This window comes from Mobula hypostoma, chromosome 31 (assembly GCF_963921235.1).
Source record: "Mobula hypostoma chromosome 31, sMobHyp1.1, whole genome shotgun sequence".
Classification (NCBI taxonomy): domain Eukaryota; kingdom Metazoa; phylum Chordata; class Chondrichthyes; order Myliobatiformes; family Myliobatidae; genus Mobula; species Mobula hypostoma.
This window is the reverse complement of record NC_086127.1, coordinates 2,773,197-2,793,452: the sequence shown is the minus strand read 5'-3', so window position 1 is coordinate 2,793,452 and position 20,256 is coordinate 2,773,197. Positions and strand designations below refer to the sequence as shown.

At 43.3% G+C, this 20,256-nt stretch overlaps 1 protein-coding gene across 2 annotated transcripts in view; it reads left to right on the top strand.

The window, feature by feature from the left end:
- LOC134339906 (NACHT, LRR and PYD domains-containing protein 14-like) overlaps positions 1-20,256 on the top strand; it is a 73,114-nt gene that overhangs the window by 640 nt on the left and 52,218 nt on the right. The window contains exon 1 of one of the 2 annotated variants that reach the window (XM_063036686.1): positions 10,080-10,294. The exons of the other annotated variant lie outside the window; for it this stretch is intronic. The gene's annotated coding sequence lies outside the window, so the exon portion shown is untranslated. Of the gene's footprint in view, positions 1-10,079; positions 10,295-20,256 lie in introns of those variants that run through there. 2 annotated transcript variants of the gene reach the window in all.

The window sequence follows — 20,256 nt, the reverse complement described above, 5'->3', positions numbered from 1 at the left end:
TTGTCCTGTCTCAGTTCGCTGTGCAATGAATTGATCTGTACGAGCAGTATCCAGTTACAAAAAGCAGGGAAAATCTGCGGATGCTGGAAATCAAAGCAACACACACAAAATGCTGGAGGGACTCAGCAGGCCAGGTAGCATCTATGGAAAAGAAAAGTACCGTCGGCGTTCCGGACTTGACCGAAGGCTCTCGGCCCGAAACGTTGACTGTATTTCTTTTCCCAGAGATTTTGCCTGGTCTGCTGAGTTTCTCCTGCATTTTGTGTGTGTTGTATGAAGAGTATGCTAGGCAGGGTTTTGAATCGACGCCAGTACCTGTGAGAAAAAATAAACCAATTCCAATTGCAATGATTTGGATATCAGTGCAGACATAAGGATCAGGAAAGTTTGACATTTAATTACCAGGATAATTAGCTCAGCACAACATCGTTTTGTTTTTTCATAACTGCAAAGCTACTCTGGGGCCCGGGGGTCTGTTCGTGTGTCGCATTGTTTTGTATTGCAGTTCAGTGATTTTAATCCCCAATACTAGTGCTCCAATTAAAAGGACACGGTTAATCTGGCTAAAATGCGAAAAGGGCACATCCCTGAGATCCGAAAAGAGCACATCCCTAAAATCCGAAAGGAGCACATCCCCGCAAAACTTGTAATGGTTCACTGTCTACAACATCTTGCTATCTTGAGACTACCTGCTGCTGTTTTCAGAGTGTGCAAAATTCAGTTTCATTTGACCTTGCTTTACTTGAGTTCCCAAGGCATACCCAGGGTCTTTCTTTCCCCCATGCCCTGGATTCAGGAACAAGAGGAATCGCATCCCAATAGCCATAAGACCGTAAGATGTTGCAGACGAATTAGACCATTTGGCCCTTCGTGTCTGCTCCACTACTTCATCGTGGCTGATCAATTTTCCTCTTGGCCCCAATATCCTGCCTTCTACCCGTAACCCTTTATGCGCTGACCAATCAAGAATCTGTCAAGATCTGCTTTATATATTCCCTGTGACCTGACTTCCACAGCCGGCCTTGGCAATGAATTCCACAGATTTACTCTCCGGCTAAATAAATTGCTCCTAATCTCATCTCGATTCTAGATGGACGTCCCTCCATTCGGAGACTGTGCTCTCCGGCCATAGACTCTCCCGTATTGTAACTGGGCTATCTACATCTAACCTATCTAGACCTTTTAACATTCAAGATATTTCAATGAGATGCCCCCTCATTCCTCTGAATTACAATGAGTCCAGGCACTGAGCTATCAACCAGCCATCGTGTGCTAATACAGAATCATTCTCGTGATCCTCCTTTGAACTCCCCGTTGTCAGCAGAACCCTTCTTCGTTAAGGAGTCCAAAGCTGCTCGCAGTACTCCAAGTGAGGCCTTACCAGTGCCTTATGAAGCCTCAGCATTATCTCCTTGCTTTGCAGCAGAAATAGGCCATTAGGCCCATCGAGTCCACTCCCCCGTTTCACCATGGCTGATCCAATTTTCCTCTCAGTCCCAATCTCTCGCGTCCTCGTAACCCTTCATAACCTAACCAATCTAGAATACATCAACCTCTGCTTTAAGTATGCATAAAGCCTTGGCCTCCATAGCTGCTTGTGGCAATGAATTCCACAGATTCACTACTCTCTAGCTGAAGAAATTCCACGTCATCTCTGTTCTGTAAGGACACTCTTCTCTTCTGCAGTTGTGCCATTTGCTGTTAGACACTACCAGCATGGCAAATATTGTCTTCACATCCACTCTATCAAGGCCTTTCACTATTCAATATGTTTCAATTACGTCTCCCCTGATTCTTCTAAACTCTGACGAATACAGTACCAGGACTAACAAACACTCATCATAAGACAAGTCATTCAATCCTGGAATCATTTTCGTGAATCGGCTTTGAACCCTCTCCAAATTCAGGACATCTTTTCTAAGGTAAGCGGCCAAAACTGCTCACATTACTCTCTGCTGCCTCATCAGTGCTTTACATAGCCTCAAAATTACATCCTTGCTTTTGTATTCCAGTCCTCTTCAAATGAATGGAAACATTGTATTTGCCTCCCTCACCACAGACAACCTGTAAATCAATCTGTAGAGAAACCTACATAACGATATCCCAAATCCTTTTGCACCTGAAATTTTTGTATTTTCTCTCCATTTAGAAAATAGTCAACCCTTCCATTTCCTTTACAAAAGTGCATGGTCATACACTTCCTGACACTGTATTGCATGCGCCACTTCTTTGCCCATTCTCCTAATCTGTCTCTATTTCATCAAAACTGCTTGCCACTCTGCATACCTTCGTATCATCTGTAATCTTTGCTACAAATCTATCAAGTCTATCACGGAAATTATTGCCATATAATGTAAAATGATTCGGGCCCAACTGAGGCTCGTGTAAAATACCGCTAGTCACCGGCAGCCAACCAGAAAATACACCATTTTCTTCCCACTCTTTGCCCCCTGCCAATCAGCCACTGATTTTTCCATGCTAGAATCTTTCCTGTAATACAAGGTGCTCATAGCTTGTTAAGAAGCCTCATGTCTGCCTCCTCGTCAAAGGCCTTCTTAAAATCCAAGTACAAAACATCAACCAAATCTCCTTTGTTTATGCTGCCTGTAATTTTCTCAAAGAATTCCAGATTTGTCTGGCAATATTTTCCCATGAGGAAACTATGATGACTATGGCTTATTCTATCACGTGCCTCAAAGTACCCCCAAACCATATCCTTAATATTCAACTACAACAGCTTCCCATACTCTGCGACTAGACCAACTGGCCAATATTTTCCCTTCTGCTGCCTCTCTCGCTTCTTCAAGAGTGAAACGACATTTGGAATTTTCCATTCTTCCAAGAACCATTCCAGAATCTAGTGACTCTTGAAAGATCAGAACTGAAGTCTCCACGATATCTTCAGCCACCTCTTTCTGAATTCGGGCGTATACACCATCTGATCCAGGTGACGTATCTACATTCAGACCTTTCAGTCTCGCAGGGACCTTCTCCCTGTAATGGTAACTTCACACACTTCATAGCCCCTGACACCTGGAACTTCCACCATACTTCTCATGAGTTCCACGGTGAAGATTGATGTAAAATACTTATTTAGATAATTTGCCATTGCTATCTCTCCGGCATCATTTTCAGTGGCTCAATTCTTTTATATTTTATATATCTGAAGAAGCTGTTAGCATCCGCTTTAATGTTATTGGCTAACTGACTTTCATATTCCATATTTACTTTCTTAATGACTTTTTAATTGACTTCTGTTGGTATTTAAAACTTACAGATCCTCTAAATTCATGTTAATTTTTCTCCATTGTGTGCCCTCTCTTTGGCTGTTATGTTGGCTTTGACTTCACCCGTTAGAAAAGGTTGTGTTATCTTGCCTTTAGAAAACTTCTTCCTCTTTGGGATGTATATATCAGGTGTCTTCTGAACTGCTTCCAGAGATCCCAGAAATCGCTGTCATCCATGCCAGTGTTTTTTCCATTCATTTCTGGCCATTTCCTCTCACATGCCCCTTCAGTGGACTGCAATGCTGATACATATGATTTTAGCTTGCCCTCAAATTTCAGGGTGAATTCGATTATATTCAGATCACTTTCTCCGAAGGGTTATTTTACTGTTTGTTCTCTAATGAATTCCGGGTTCCTTGCACGGCGCTCAATCCACGATAACTAATCCCCTGGTGTACTCAACCACAAGAAACTCATATCGCAGGCATTCTAGAATTACTTTGTCTCAGAATCCCACACCAACCTGTTTTTCCAATTTAACTGCATATTGAAATCCCCCATGACCACTGTAACCTCAAACAACAGGAATTCTGCAGATGCTGGAAATTCAAGCAACGCACATCAAAGTTGCTGGTGAACGCAGCAGGCCAGGCACATCTGTAGGAAGAGGTGCAGTCGACGTTTCAGGCCGAGACCCTTCGTCAGGACCACTGTAACCTTGTCCTTTTGGTATGAATTTTCTATCTACTGTTGTAACTTGCAGACAAAATCCTTACTACTTTTTGGAGCTCTGTATATAACTCCCATCAGGGTCTTTTTACATTTGCAGTTTCTCAGCTCTATTCAACAGCTTCCGACGCCATGTACCCCCTTACAAATGATTTTATTTCAGTTTTTTACCAACAGAGCAAAGACAACCCTTTGTGTTCCTGCCTCTCCTTTTGATACAACGTGTATACTTGCACATTAATCTATAATCTTCTTTCAGCCATGATTCAGTGTTGCCCTCAGCATCATGTTTTCCATTATGTAAATGTAGTACAAGTTAATTGACCTTTCTGCATATACTGCGCTCACTGAACTTAAACACCTTCCGTCCTGTATTCACCCGTTTCGCTTTTGTCCACGTTATACGTTGCAACTCATCCTGTGACTATAATTTTGCCCTATCATCAGCTTCTCCTTAGTTTGGATCTCACTACAAATTAACTCTTTATTTTTAACCTAATCTTCAGCAATGCCGCTCCAGTTCCCATCCCCCTGCCAAATCAGTTAAATCCACTCCAGCATCTCCAGCCAACCTGCCCGCAAGGATATTGGGACCCCTCTGATTCAGGTGAAACCAGTCACTTTTGTGTAGACCACACATATCCCAGATGAGATCCAAATTTTCTATAAATCTGAACCCATTGCCCTTGCACAATTTCCTCACCACACATTCACTTGCGAAAAAATCCTTTTCTTACCCTCACTGGCACGTAGCATAGGCAGCAATCCATAGATTACAATCGTGTGTCTTATTTCTCATATGTCTACGTAGCTCCCAGCAATCTCTCTTCAGGACCTCCTCACCCTGTCAATTTATGTCATTTGGTGCCAATATGCTCCAAGACATCTGGCTGCTCACCTCACCCTTGAGAATGAAATGGAAATGATCCTACACATCCCTGATGCTGGCGTACGGGAGGTAACACATCATCTGTGTGTCTAAATCACTCCCACAGAACGTCATATCTGTTCCTCTGAATAAACAATCTCTTGTCAACACTCCCAGTCCACTTCACCTGCTTGTTCTTCTGGGCCACAACACCAGAGTCCGTGTCAGAGAGCCGGTCACTGTGGGTCCTCCTGAACAGGTTGAGGGGAACGGCCGCAGATGTGCTCTGCCCTGGTTGCGCATTTCCCACCCTTCCCCTGATACTCACCCAGTTACCCATCTCCTGCAACCTTGGAGTGACGACCTCCCTGCAATCCTGTCTATTAGCTCCTCATTCTCCCGCATGAGTCGAATGTAATCGAGCTGCACCTCCAGTTCCTTGGTACGTTCTCTCAGTATCTGTAGCGCAGTCCACCTGGTGCAGATATGTTTATCCGGCGATTGGCAGTCTCCCAGACTTGCCACATTGCACTATATCACCAGATAGTCCACAAAATTGGCCACAGAACCATTAATTCCTTCAACCAGGCTAATCATTTCCATATAACATTAAAGGAAGCAGTTCCAACACCTGTGAAACGCAGATGCTCACTGTCAGCCAACGGGAAAAGGATCCCTTTAATCCCACACCTTGCCTCCTCCCAATCGGCCACTGCTTTGTCCGTGCACGAATCTTTCCTGTAATACCACGGGCTCTTAACTTGTTATAGAAACATAGAAACATAGAAAATAGGTGCAGGAGTAGGCCATTCGGCCCTTCGAGCCTGCACCGCCATTTATTATGGTCATGACTGATCATCCAACTCAGAACCCTGCCCCAGCCTTCCCTCCATACCCCCTGACCCCTGTAGCCACAAGGGCCATATCTACCTCCTTCTTAAATATAGCCAATGAACTGGCCACAACTGTTTCCTGTGGCAGAGAATTCCATAGATTCACCAGTCTCTGTGTGAAGAAGTTTTTCCTAATCTCGGTCCTAAAAGGCTTCCCCTCTATCCTCAGACTGTGGCCCCTCGTTCTGGACTTCCCGAACATCGGGAACAATCTTCCTGCATCTAGCCTGTCCAATCCCTTTAGAATCTTATACGTTTCAATCAGATCCCCCCTCAATCTTCTAAATTCCAACGAGTACAAGCCCAGTTCATCCAGTCTTTCTTCATATGAAAGTCCTGCCATCCCAGGAAGCAATCTGTTGAACCTTCTTTGTACTCCCTCTATGGCAAGGATGTCTTTCCTCAGATTAGGGGACCAAAACTGCACACAATACTCCAGGTGTGGTCTCACCAAGGCCTCGTACAACTGCAGTAGTACCTCCCTGCTCCTGTACTCGAATCCTCTTGCTATAAATGCCAGCATACCATTCGCCTTTTTCACCGCCTACTGTACCTGAATGCCCACTTTCTATGACTGGTGTATAATGACACCCAGGTCTCGTTGCACCTCCCCTTTTCCTAATCGGCCACCATTCAGATAATAATCTGTTTTCCTATTTTTGCCACCAAAGTGGATAACTTCACATTTATCCACATTAATATGCATCTGCCATGAATTTGCCCACTCACCCAACCTATCCAAGTCACCCTGCATCCTCTTAGCATCCGCCTCACAGCTAACACTGCCACCCAGCTTCGTGTCATCCGCAAACTTGGAGATGCTGCATTTAATTCCCTCATCCAAGTCATTAATATATATTGTAAACAACTGGGGTCCCAGCACTGAGCCTTGCGGTACCCCACTAGTTACCGCCTGCCATTCTGAAGAGGTCCCGTTTATTCCCACTCTTTGCTTCCTGTCTGCTAACCAATTCTCCACCCACACCAATACCTTACCCCCAATACCGTGTGCATTAAGTTTGCACACTAATCTCCTGTGTGGGACCTTGTCAAAAACCTTTTGAAAATCCAAATATACCACATCCACTGGTTCTCCCCTATCCACTCTACCAGTTACATCCTCAAAAAATTCTATGAGATTCGTCAGACATGATTTTCCTTTCACAAATCCATGCTGACTTTGTCCGATCATTTCACCGCTTTCCAAATGTGCTGTTATCACATCCTTGATAACTGACTCCAGCAGTTTCCCCACCACCGACGTTAGGCTAACCGGTCTATAATTCCCCGGTTTCTCTCTCCCTCCTTTTTAAAAAGTGGGGTTACATTAGCCACCCTCCAATCCTCAGAAACTAGTCCAGAATCTAACGAGTTTTGAAAAATTATCACTAATGCATCCACTATTTCTTGGGCTACTTCCTTAAGCACTCTAGGATGCAGACCATCTGGCCCTGGGGATTTATCTGCCTTCAATCCCTTCAATTTACCTAACACCACTTCCCCACGAACATGTATTTCACTCAGTTCCTCCATCTCACTGGACCCTCTGTCCCTTACTTTTTCTGGAAGATTATTTATGTCCTCCTTAGTGAAGACAGAACCAAAGTAATTATTCAATTGGTCTGCCAACAGGAGTGCTGTTTAGGTCCAACAACCTTGCAGTAAGTTGCGATGTGCCACTGGGATCAGAGCTCTTGAATTCAGATATTGATGAGACACATTCGTAACCTGGATAAGGAAATTAAAAAATAACATATCCAAGATTGGGAGCGACCGTAAATTGCGTGCGAGGCCGAGCTGGAAAGAGATGCAAAGTAGCTGATAAGTGAGGAAGTTCTGATCAGATGCAGTGCTATCTCAAGTGCATGCCTGTTCATGCACTTGGGTGGTAAGAACAGGACAGAAGATCAGAGTCGGGTTTAATATCACTTGCATTTGTTAAATCTTTTCTGCGTTCTCACCACAAAATTCAGCGTCAGAATTCTGCAAAGCAACATCTAAACAAGCCGGATGAATTTTGGAAACAAGTCCTGTGGACTGAAATAGTTAAAATATATTTTTTTGTCCGCAATGAGCAAAGGTATGTTTGGAGAAAAAAGGGTGCAGAACTTCATGAAAAGAACACCTCTCCAACTGTTAAGCACGGGGGTGGATCGATCATGCTTTGGGCTTGTGTTGCAGCCAGTGGCACGGGGAACATTTTCTGGTAGAGGGAAGAATGAATTCAATTAAATACCGGCAAATTCTGTAAGCAAACATCACACCGTCTGTGAAAAAGCTGAAGATGAAAAGAGGATGGCTTCTGCAACAGCTTAACGATCCTAAACACACTTCAAAGTCCAAAATGGACGACCTCAAGAAACGCAAGCTGAAGATTTTACCATGGCCCTCACAGTCCCCCGAGCTAAGTAAATAGAAAATCTGTGGATAGACCTCAAAAAAGCAGTGCATGCAAGACGGCCTAAGAATCTCACAGAACTAGAAGCCTTTTGCAAGGAAGAATGGGCGAAAATCCCCCAAACAAGAATTGTAAGAGTCTTAGCTGGCTACAGAAAGCGTTTACAAGCTGTGATACTTGCCAAAGGGCTTGTTACTAAGCAGGGTGCACAAACATTTTCTTTGGCCGCTTTTCCTTTTTTGTTATTTTGAAACTGTAAAAGATGGAAATAAAGAAGTAATCTTACTTAAAATATAAAAAAATGTTATCTTTAACTTTAAGCGTTTTGGAAATCAGGTCAGCTTTTAGTCACTTAGCTATTTACAGTAACAGAAATTTTGACAAGGGGTGACCAAACTTTTGCATGCCACTATAAAGAAGAGAAAATAATAATAAAAATAACAATGAGAAAATAATAACAATAATAATAAATTAGTGAATCAATTACTGTGTACGAATATTGAATAGATTATAAATGTGCAAAAACTGAAATACTGTATATAGTTTTTCAAAAAAGTGAGGTAGTGTCCGAAGCTTCAATATCCATTCAGAAATCGGATGGCAGAGTGGAAGAAGCTATTCCTGAATCGCTGAGTGTTTATCCTCCTACCTGGTGGAAACAGTGAGAAAAGGGCATGCCTTGATTGCTGGAGGTCCTTAATAATGGTCGCTGCCTTTCTGAGACACCGTTCCCTAAAGATGTCCTGGGTACTTTGTAGGCTCGTACCCAAGATGGAGATGACTAAATTTACAACCCTCTGCAGCTTCTTTCAGCCCTGTGCATTAGCAACCCCCCATACCAGACAGTGATCCAGCCTGTCAGAATGCTCTCCACGTACATCTATAGAAGTGTGTTTTAACTTCCCCGGCCAGACAGTTATTCGGATTCTTGTCAAAGGCGTTTCTAATAATGTTCACATCGGTAATATCTACAGCCGTCCATTTGGTCATAGGATTGAATAATATTTCAAAATCCACAATGAGCGAGTAAATCAGTATCCCTTTTATTTCTTGCCCCAGTAAAGTAGGGCTCCCTATTCTGCAGATCTCTGTGCAGCCCGTCGCCCTCTCAATTACCGATACAACTTCAGCTGGCACTTCCTCTTTAGCTAACAGCGATACATAATTCTGTCACCAAGGGCCTAGAATTCTTCTCCTTTATTTTCAAATCATCATATAGGAAATTTTGTCATTTATTTATTGCAGAGCAATGTATTCTTTGCTCGGCCACGGGTAGAGAGTATCCTTTCACCTTGTACCCGCATTTTCTAACTGGGTATGTTTACATTTTACGTAAAACACATTCTTAGGAAGTGTAAGGACTTGCAAGCCATTGTGCATGTTCGTTCTCGTCTAAAATGCAGCACTGCATATTTATATGGCTTAAAATCAATGAGCTATTGTTCAGCCCATTTATTCTGCATCACACACTGCCTTATTATGATATAAAATCTTTCGAGGAGTTTCATTATTCCTGTCCGAGACCTTCTCTCTCATCGTCCACTCTGCCCTGCTATCAGATTCCTTTTTTATCCTATCAGCCCTTTGCACTTACCAACTATCACATCCTAGCTTCTCGCTTTCAAACCTTACCCGCCGCTTCCCACTCCTACCTGTCCTTTAGCCTGATTACTTCTGTCGCCGTTCCTTCCCCCACCCTTTTCAGGTTTCTTCGCACTTATTTCCAGTCCGGATAAAGGGTCTCGTCCCGGAATGTCCATTGTTTATTCTTCTGCCTCGCCTGTTGAATTCCTGCGGCATCTCGTGTGTGTTGCTTCAGTTTTCTTTGCACCTGCAGAACACCTGGCGTTTAGTAATCTGCGGAATTTCATTTTTTTATCTGAAATCCGTTTCGTTTTCTCTTCCTCTGTTCAAATAAAGCACATTTGGATTCGCACTAGTATCGGCACTGAGATGATTAAAAACGTTGTCGTGAACTTTTTTTCCTCCATCAATTGAATATATACCTTTGCAGGGTTGCTTTGCCACACTGCCGTGATACATTATTCTTGGAACGCCTCCTAATTAATGTTTAAAAGCTGAAATTCGATCTTTTTACGATGACAGTAATATTCTGAACTTCTCAGTCTAAAACTGCCGAGCGGTGGTCAGGCGGTGTGCGGGAGGAAGGCGAGATAAGGTAATCGAGTGAATGTTTTCATGTCGATCTGTTGAAATGTATGTATTTATTTATTTTAATATCAACTTACAGAGCTAACACTTTTGTATTGGACATTAGAGGATTATTATTCTCTGGAAATTTAATGTGTTGGTCTTTTATTCAGTCATACTCAAACGACTTTCATGTGCTGCCTTACTTTAAATAAATCACTCTAGTGTCATGGATGCTCAGTTTCTACCGGTAATTATTTAAAAGTGAAAGTTAAATTATTTCGCTGCTGTTGTCCGGCCGTTTTCTTTTCTCTGTTCGTTGTTGCTACTGAAGCCTTGCACCTTTTAAACAGTCAATCTTGGCTAATTGCAGAGTTTCGGATAACTTACCGCGACGGCTATTTTCCGGCAGTGCACTGAACACATCCCAGCCGCTGTGGAGCACTCTCGAGTTTTGAGCCTGAAATTAAAGTTTCATGAGGTTGATGAACTTTGTTCTTTTAATTGGCAGTTTAATTACCAGTGTAACTGTTTTGTGAACTGCAGCCTGGATGGTCATTTTCAACTTGAAGGCAAATTCTTTGCTGAGAATGGGGGGCAGGGTGCTGATTTGATAGATGCATAGAGAGTTATGTGATGTACTGATGGGTCAATGCAAGCAGTCGTTTCCCACTGATATTCGGTGATACAAAAAATAGATGTCATGGTGTATGGATGAAAGGTGAAATATATCAAGGGAAACTGAGGTAGACGTTAGTCACACATACCTGGTCTGAGGGGGGAATGACCTGCCGAAGTGGTGGATGCGGCTTCGAATTTTACCTTTAAGGCATGTTTGGATGAATACCTGGTTGTTTTACTCTCTGTCTGAATTCCCATCCTCACCTTCACGGTGGGCAACCATCATGTGGAAAACCCTAAAATGCTTCTTCTCTGAGCAACACAGATAAAATGCGGGAGGATATCAGCAGGTTAGGTGCATCTATGGAAAAGGCTGGACAGTCGATGTTTTTGGGCCTCTTTACTGTCCAATTTGATGTCACCTGCAAACTTGCTGATCTTGCCATTGACGTAAAGATCAGAGCACAATAGAGACCCGAAATAGCTCACTCCTGGTTATAAAGCCTTATTCTGATAAAAAAAAGCTTATACCACTTCCACCAATTTGCCCATAACATCAAGTCAATTTTACCTTGAAATTGTAAGCTCAAGTTAAAACCAATTTGATCTAACCTGCCGGATCAATCTGAGATGATTGATCTTGTGGGCAACATCCACTTGTCAATCCCGCAGTTGATTTCTTTAAAAAAGAATAGTCAGTCAAGATCATGAGACATCAAATCACACATACAAATGAACGTTGACTGTTCGTAATCAATCCTTGTCCGTCCAAATGTTAATAGGTCCTGTCCCTCAGGCTGCCTTCCAGCAGTTTTCTACTGATGTGACTTTCAGTGTTATTTATTCTTCTGCAGTCCAATTGCTGACATGATTCAGCTATCTTCCTGTCTTTTGGAAATTCAACTCTGACTAAAGAAATAGAAAATCTTCAGCCAGAAGGCCAGGACATTCACCTCTCCCTTTGTTTCCCATATCCTTCATATGTAGTTTTTTTTAATCTTTAATGTCACTAGTACTGAAAATCATCTATCATGTCGGTACTCTCACGTTTTCCAGCCAGTTTCAAACCAGTGGGATCCTTGAACTGCAAAATAAATCACGGGGGATTTCAAATGCCATTAGGCTATGAACATAGGGTAAACTTTTTTTTCCGAAGAGAGAGAAAATTAAAAAATCTGATATGCAGCAGAACATGGACGCCCTGAAGGGTAATTTGCAGGTTCAGTCGGTAGTGAGGAGGCCACATGCGATACTCGGATTCATTTCGAGATGAAGAGAGTATAAAAACGAATTTGTAATGTTGAGGCTTTATAAAGCACTGGCGAGGCATCACCTGAAGTATTTGGAGCCACTGTGGGCCTCGTATTTAAGAAATGATGTGTTGGCACTGGAGAGGTTTCAAAGGAGGCTCACAAAAACGATTCTGGGACTGAATGGCGTCATATGAGCAGAGTCCTTTGGTTCTGGGCCTGTACCGACTGGAATTCAGAAGAATGATGGGGTGACCTCATTGAAACCTATCACCTGTTGAAAAGCCTTAATAGATTTGATGTGCAGCTGATATTTCCTAGTGTGAGGGAGTCCAAGCCGAGGAAACAGCGTCAGTATAGAAGAGTATCTTTTAGAAGAGAGGTGAGGACGAACCTCTTTAACTAGGGAATGGTGAATCTGTGGAATTCACAGCTGGCTGTGGAGGACATGTGGTATATTTAAGGCAGACGTTGATAGATTTTTGATTAGTCAGGGCATGAAGGGATACGGGGAGAAAGCAGGGAGCTGGGGCTGAGAAGGAAAATGGATTAGCCACGATGAAATGGTGGAGCAGACTAGATTGTCCAAGTGGCCTAATTCTGCTCCTATAATCTTATTAGATTGGCGATGGACCTGAGGAGGGGTAATCTGTAACATGTTCACAAGTTTACCTTTTCGAGCAGCATGTGTTTGAACCCAGTAGCGTATATCAGCTATTCTGAAGGCAGAAGCGCATGAAACTGGCTTTAATACGGAGTGAGTGCTTGGGAAACTGAAGCTAGAAAAATCATTTGGAGCTCATGGTCTGCACCCTAGGGTTATGAAAGAGGTGGCTGGAGAGATTGTGAAGGAATTGGTAAGGACCTTTGGAAAAATCAATGGATTCTTATATGGTTCCGGAGATCTGGAAAATTGCAAATAACACTCCACTCTTCAATAAGGGACAGAGAGGCAGAAGAAAGGGAAATATACGCCTATTAGTCTGACCTCAGTGACTGGGATGGTTTTGAAGACAATTGTTAAGTATGTGGTTTTGGGGTACTTTGATGCATATGATAAAAATAGGCTGTAGTTAACATGGTTTCCTTAAGGGAAAATGCTGCCTTATGAATCTGTTGTATTCATCGAAAATGAACAAGTTGGGCAGACAAAGGAGAATTGCTGGAGATCCTGCACTTCAATATTTGGAAGGCCTTTGAAGGCCTTTGCCAAACAAAACCTCTGAAGAAAGTTAAGGACCCATGGTTTTACAGGAAAGATGCAAGGATGGATAGAGCATTTGAAGGAGGCAAATTGTGAGAATATCTTGAGGTTCTTTTTTTGTTTGCTTCCGGCTTCTAGTGGTATTCCACAGGGGTCTGTGTTGGGTTCACTTCATTTCTATGTTATATACCAATACTTGCTTTGTGGTCAAGTCTGCAGAAGTTACGAGGAAAGCTCGGGGCCGGTAGTGTTAAGGAAGGATGTGCTGAAATTAGAGAGGATTCAAGGAAGGTTCACGGGAGAGATCCCGGGAATAAAAGAGTTACCATATGAGCAGATTTTAATTGTACTGACCTGTACTCACTGATTAGAATGAGGGGGTATTTCGTTGAAATCTATCATGAAAGTCCTAGAATGGATAGATATGGGTTGGATGTTTGCAATGGCTGAGGAGTCCAAGCCCAGAGCAATATAAGGTGCTGTTCCTCCAACCTGAGGGTGGCTTCTTACGACAGTAGAGGAGGCCATGGGTAGACATCGGAATGGGAAAGGGAAGTAGAATTAACATGGGTTGCCCTCTTCGTCTGGTGGACTGAAGAAGCATCCATACTTTACATTCTGTCTGGATAGACTCCAACCTGATGGCAAGGACATCGATTTTTCGAACTTCCACCATTCCCCTTTCCACTTTCCCTCGAATATGCTTGCCTGCCCATCGCCTCCCTCTGGTGCTCCTCCGCCTTTTTCGTTATTCTTTAGCCTCTCCTATTAAATTATCTCTTCTCCCTGTATGTCTTTCACAAAACAACTTCACACACTCCCTCTTTTACCTATCACTTGTCGTTTCCCTCTACCCTCCTCCACCTTTTTGAATCTACTCTTCATCTGTTTTTTTTCCCTACTGTCCTGCTGAAGGATTTCTTCTCCGAAACGTCGACTGTTCTCGTTTCCTTAGATGTCGACGTTAGTGCCTGTCATTATCTTAGAAAGTTACTTTTGTGCATGTAATTTCAAAACAGAGCATAGGAGCATAGTTGGCTCAAATAAGCTACGGGATTACTTTGGTTTGGAATTAAATACTAATGAATTCTGTTTTACCCTGCAACTAGAGGAGGGAGGTCCTGCACTTTTATAAAGCAGCTGATGTCCATCGTTCCTTCCTCTCTGGAGGGACATGAATATTCTTGCCTTTTCAACACCTCGACAAGATCCCAAATGATAGACGGCTGTTGAACAGCTGCATTAATTCTACTGAAAGGTATTCAGACTCGTCCAGCACAACGAGTGTTCTCTGACCCTCACTTTATCTTGACAGACTTGGATCCCAAAATTGCAACTTTCATGACATTCGTGCAGTCCTGAGATATGGTCTTTGACAGGACTCCTGGATAGGTGCATGGAGCTCAGAAAATTAGAGGGCTTTGGGTAAACGTAGGTAGTTCTAAGGTAAGGACATGTTCGCCACAGCTTTGTGGGCCGAAAGGTCTGTATTATGCTATAGTTTTTCTGTGTTTCTCTGTTTCTATCTATGTTGCCAAAACGTGAACGATCAGAGGAGAGAGAAACTCCCATAACCCAATTCACCGCCAAATAGTAGGAATAAAGGGATCTAGTTTCCACTATCTATCTGCGTATAGCGATGTTTCACAGGGGTCTTCCAACATGGTACTGCTTCTTTTTCCATGGTATGTTAGCAATTTGGGTGATGAAATTGATGGCATTGCGGCCAATCTTGCGGACGAGACGAAGATATGTGGAGGGGCAGGTAGTGTTGAGGAAGCAAAGAGGCCGCAGAAGAAATGAAGGCACTTGGAATATAACGCCAGGAAGTGTATGGCCATGTACTTTGCCAGACAGATTAAAGGCATAGACCATTTTCTAATCGGAGAGAAAATTAAAAAATCTGAAGTGAAAATAGATTTGGTAGCCTTTGTGCAGGATTCCCTGAAGGTTAATTTATTCAATGAATTGTTGATGGGCATGACAAATGTGATGTTAGCATTTGCTCTGAGGGCAGTGGAATATAAACCCAAGGGTGCAATGCTGAGGCTGTATAAAGCACTGGTCAGACCACACATGGAGTACTGTGAGTATTGTCAGCAGCTTTAGGCCCAGCATTTTAGAAATGGATGCGCGAGAATGGAGAGGTTTTAGAGGAGTCACCCGAGGATGATTCCGGGAACGAGAGCTTATGTGTGAGGAGCGTTTAATGGCTCTGGGCCTGTATTCGTTGGAGTTTAGAAGAATGAGGGGGATCTCAATGTATGAGGGGCGTTTGATGTCTCTAGGCCTGTACTCACTGGAGTTTCGAAGTATGAGGAGGGATCTCTTTGTATGAGAGGAGCGTTTGATGGCTCTGGGCCTGTACCTAGTGGAACTTAAAAGGTGAGGGAGGATCTCATTGAAACCTATCGAATGTTGAAAGGCGTCGACAGAGTGGATATGAAGAGGATATTTTCTTTGGTGGCGAGGCGGGTGGGGTGGGGCGGGGTGCGGGCTGTGGTTGGTGTGTCTGGGACCAGGCGGGGCAGCGTTCAGTTAGAGGGATATCCATTTTGAACACAGTCAAGAAAGTATTTCTTGAACCAGACAGTGGTGTGCCTCAGGGACCTGTTCTGGGACACCTACACTTTGTGATTTTTATAAATGACCTGGACGAGGAAGTGGAGGGATGGGTTAGTAAATTTGCTGATGACACAAAGTTTGGAGGTGTTGTGGACAGTCTGGAGGGTTGTCAGAGGTCACAGCGGGACATTTTTAGGATACAAATCTGGGCTGAGAAGTGGCAGATGGAGTTCAAACCAGATAAGTGTGAGGTGGTTCATTTTGGTAGGTCAAATATGATGGCAGAATCTAGAATTAATGGTAAGACACTTGGCAGTGTGGAGGATCAGATAGATCTTGGGGTGCGAGTCCGTTGGACACCCGATGCTGCTACGCATGTTGACTCTATGATTAAGAAAGACATACAGTGCATTGACCTTCATCATTTGTGGGATTGAGTTTAAGAGCAGAGAGGTAATGTTGAAGCTATGTAGAATCTTGGTGAGACCCCACTTAGAGTACTGTGCTCAGTTCTGGTCGCCTCACTACAGGAAGGACGTGATAACCATAGAAAGGGTGCAGAGGAGATTTACAAGGATTTTGCCTGGATTGGGGAGCATTCCCTATGAGAATAGGTTGATTGAATTCGGACTTTTCTCCTTGGAGCGACGGAGGATGAGAGGTGACCTGATTGAGGTGTACGAGATAATGACAGGTATTGATCGTGTGGATAGCTAGAGGCTTTTCCCCAGGGCTGAAATAGGTAGCACAGGAAGGCATGGTTTTACAGTGCTTGAAAGTAGGTACCGAGGAGATGTCAGGGTTTAGTTTTTTACGCAGAGAGTGGTGAGTGCGTGGAATGGGCTGCCGGTTACGGTGGTGGACGCGGATACTATAGTGTCTTTAAAGAGACTGCTGGATAGGTACATGGAGCTTAGAAAATAAGGGCTATGGGTAAGTCTAGGTGGTTCTGAGGGAAGGATATGTTATGCACATCCGAAGGGCCTGTATTGTGCTGTAGGTTTTCTTTCTTTCTGTGTTTCTAAGAGGGTACGACTTCAGGAATGAAGGACGTTCATTTAGGACAGAGAAGCGGAGAAATTACTTTAAGCAGAGAGTCATAAATCTGTGGAATTTGTTGGCACGAGCGGCTGTAGAGGTCAGGCCACTGGCTACATTTAAGAGAGAGATGGATGGGTTCTTGATCAGCCAGGGCATCAAAGGATATGGAATGAAGGCAGGGGAGTGGGGATGACAGGGAGAATTGGATCAACCCATGATTGGATGGCGGAGCAGACTTGACGGGCCGAATGGCCCACTTCTGCTCCTATATCTTATGGTGTTATGGTCTAATGTGGTGTGTGTATCGAAGCGGCAGGTTCCGAGTCCCGCAGCAAGGAAAGACCCGACTTCTGAATGATTTAAGTGCCGGACTCTGAACTAAACTTCAGCTCGTTCTTCCGCGAGGATTTAATCGGGCTGCAACTATCAATATAAGGACTCACTTTTGTGAAATTGAGTTCTGATTGTTAATAGACAATAGACAATAGGTGCAGGAGTTGGCTGTTCGGCCCTTCGAACCAGCACCGCCATTCACTGTGATCATAGCTGATCATCCAAAATCAGTACCTCGTTCCTGCCTTCTCCCCATATCCCTTGACTCCACCATCGTTAACAGCTCTATCTAACTCTTTCTTGAAAGCATACAGAGAATTGGCCTCCACTGATTTCTGAGGCAGAGCATTCCACAGATCCACAACTCTCTGTGTGAAAAAGTTTTTTCTCAACTCCGTTCTAAATGGACTACCCCTTTTTCTTAAACTCTGGCCTCTGGTTCTGGACTCCCCCAACATCGGGGACATGTTTCCTGCCGCTAGCGTGTCCGGTCCCTTAATAATCTTAAGTGTGTCAATCAGATCCCCCCTCATCATTTTAAATTCAAGTGTATACAAACTCAGTCGTTCCAATCTTTCAACACATGACAGTTCCGCTATCCTGGGAATTAACCTCGTGAACCTACGCTGCACTCCCTCAATAGCAAGAACGTCCTTCTCAAATGTTATTTGAGCAAAAGACACAAGATGCTGAATTTATTCAGCAGGCTAAGCAGCACCTAAGAAAAGAGTACAAAGTTTCGGGGCCGAAACCCTTCAGAGGAATGCGAATTGCTTACTTTCGTTTATTGTACGTTTTGTTTTCTCCGTGTATTAGGTGTTTGACGGTCTTCTTTTTTAATAGATCTTACTGGGTTTCTTTCTTTTGACGCTGCCTGTGAGAAAACGAAACTTGAGATTGGATAAAGTATACATACTTTGATAATAAATATACTTTGAATTTGAACTTTTGCTGCATAAATGCACGTTTAAATTTTAAACCAGTAATGCCAGTAATGAGATCCGCAGCAGTGCTGTGTCCATAATATAGATAATATTCAACTTTCTATAAATGCCTAAATCTGGACGGAGCATGTAAGCTGATTAGAAAAACAAGTAAAGGATTGATCATAGAAAAGAGTCTCTTGATTCAGTAGAAGCAATTTGCTTGATATTTAATATTTCTTAACTCAACTTCCCAGATCATATTCCGTTGTATTTTCCCTTACGGCACTCCATATCGGGATTGTTTATATGTGGATAAAATGGCTTCTGTCTTAATTGCTCTTTCGTCAAAATTAGAGGAAGGTTTTTTACTCAGAGAATGGTTGGTGCGTGGAATGCACTGCCTGAGTCAGTGGTGGAGGCAGATACACTAGCGAAGTTTAAGAGACTACTAGACAGGAATATGGAGGAAATCAAGGTGAGGGGTGATATAGGAGGCAGGGTTTGAGGGTCGGCAGAAATTTATGGGCCGAAGGGCCTGTAAAGTGCTGTAGTATTCTATGTTCTATGCTCTATGTTCCCTTGCGGCACTCCATATCGGGATTGTTTATATGTGGATAAAATGTCGTTTGCCTCATTTGTTCTTTCGTGAAGATTAGAGCACCGGTTGTGCACCCTGCCTCGTGATATTGTGTCAACATTTTTATCTCATTGCTTTGTCAAAGGTCTTCTCAAAATCAAATGCACAGCATCCACCAATTCTCCTTTGTCCATCCTGCTTGTTATTTCTGCAAAGAATTCCAATGGATTTGTCATGCAAGATTTTACTCGATTATCACGTGCTTCCAGGTACCCCGAAACCACACCCTTAATAAATGACTCCAACGTCCCAACCACTGAGTTCAGCCTAACTGGTCTATATTTACCTTTCTTCTCCCTCTTTCCCTCCCTTCTTAAAGAGTGGAATGACATTTGCAATTTCCCTGTGCTCCAGAACCACGCCAGAATCTATTGCTTCTTGAAACGTTAATACTAATATCTCCAAAATCTGTTTCAGCTACCTCTTTTAGAACACTCGTGTGTAGTCGATCAGGTCGAGGTGACTTATCTATTTTCAGACATTTCAGCGTCCCAAGCACCATCAACTGACACATTTCTTACCCCGAAACTTACGGCATACTACAAGTGTTTTCCACAATCTAGCACTAGGTAATGAACTGGGTCAGGACACAGATCTCCCAGTGACCACCGCTCCCTGGCCTTTAGCATTATCATGGAAAAGGATAGAATCAGAGAGGACAGGAAAATTTTTAATTGGAGGGGGTAAATTATGAGGTTATAAGGCTAGAACTTGCAGTGTGAATTGGGATGATTTCTTTGCAGGTAAATATACTATGGACATGTGGTCGATGTTTAGAGATCTCTTGCAGGATGTCAGGGACAAATTTGTACCGGTGAGGAAGATAAAGAATGGTAGGGTGAAGGGACCATGGGTGACAAGTGAGGTGGAAAATCTAGTCAGGTGGAGTAAGGCAGCATAAATGAGGTTTAGGAATCAAGGATCAGATGGATCTATTGAGGATTATAGGGAAACAAGAAAGGAGCTTAAGAAAGGGCTGAGAAGAGCAAGAAAGGGGCATGAGAAGGCCTTGGCGAGTAGGGTAAAGGACAACCACAAGGCACTCTTCAAATATGTGAAGAACAAAAGGATGAATGGAGTGAAGGTAGGACCGGTTAGAGATAAAGGTGGGAAGATGTTCCTGGAGGCTGTGGAAGTGAGCGAAGTCCTCAATGAATACTTCTTTTCCGTATTCACCAATGAGAGGGAACTTGATGATGGTGAGGACAATATGAGTGAGGTTGATGTTCTGGAGCATGTTGATGTTAAGGGAGAGGAGATGTTGGATTTGTTAAAATACATTAGGACGGATAAGTCCCCGGGGCCTGACGGAGTATTCCCCAGGCTGCTCCACGAGGCGAGAGAAGAGATTGCTGAGCCTCTGGCCAGGATCTTTATGTCCACGTTGTCCACGGGAATGGTACCGGAGGATTG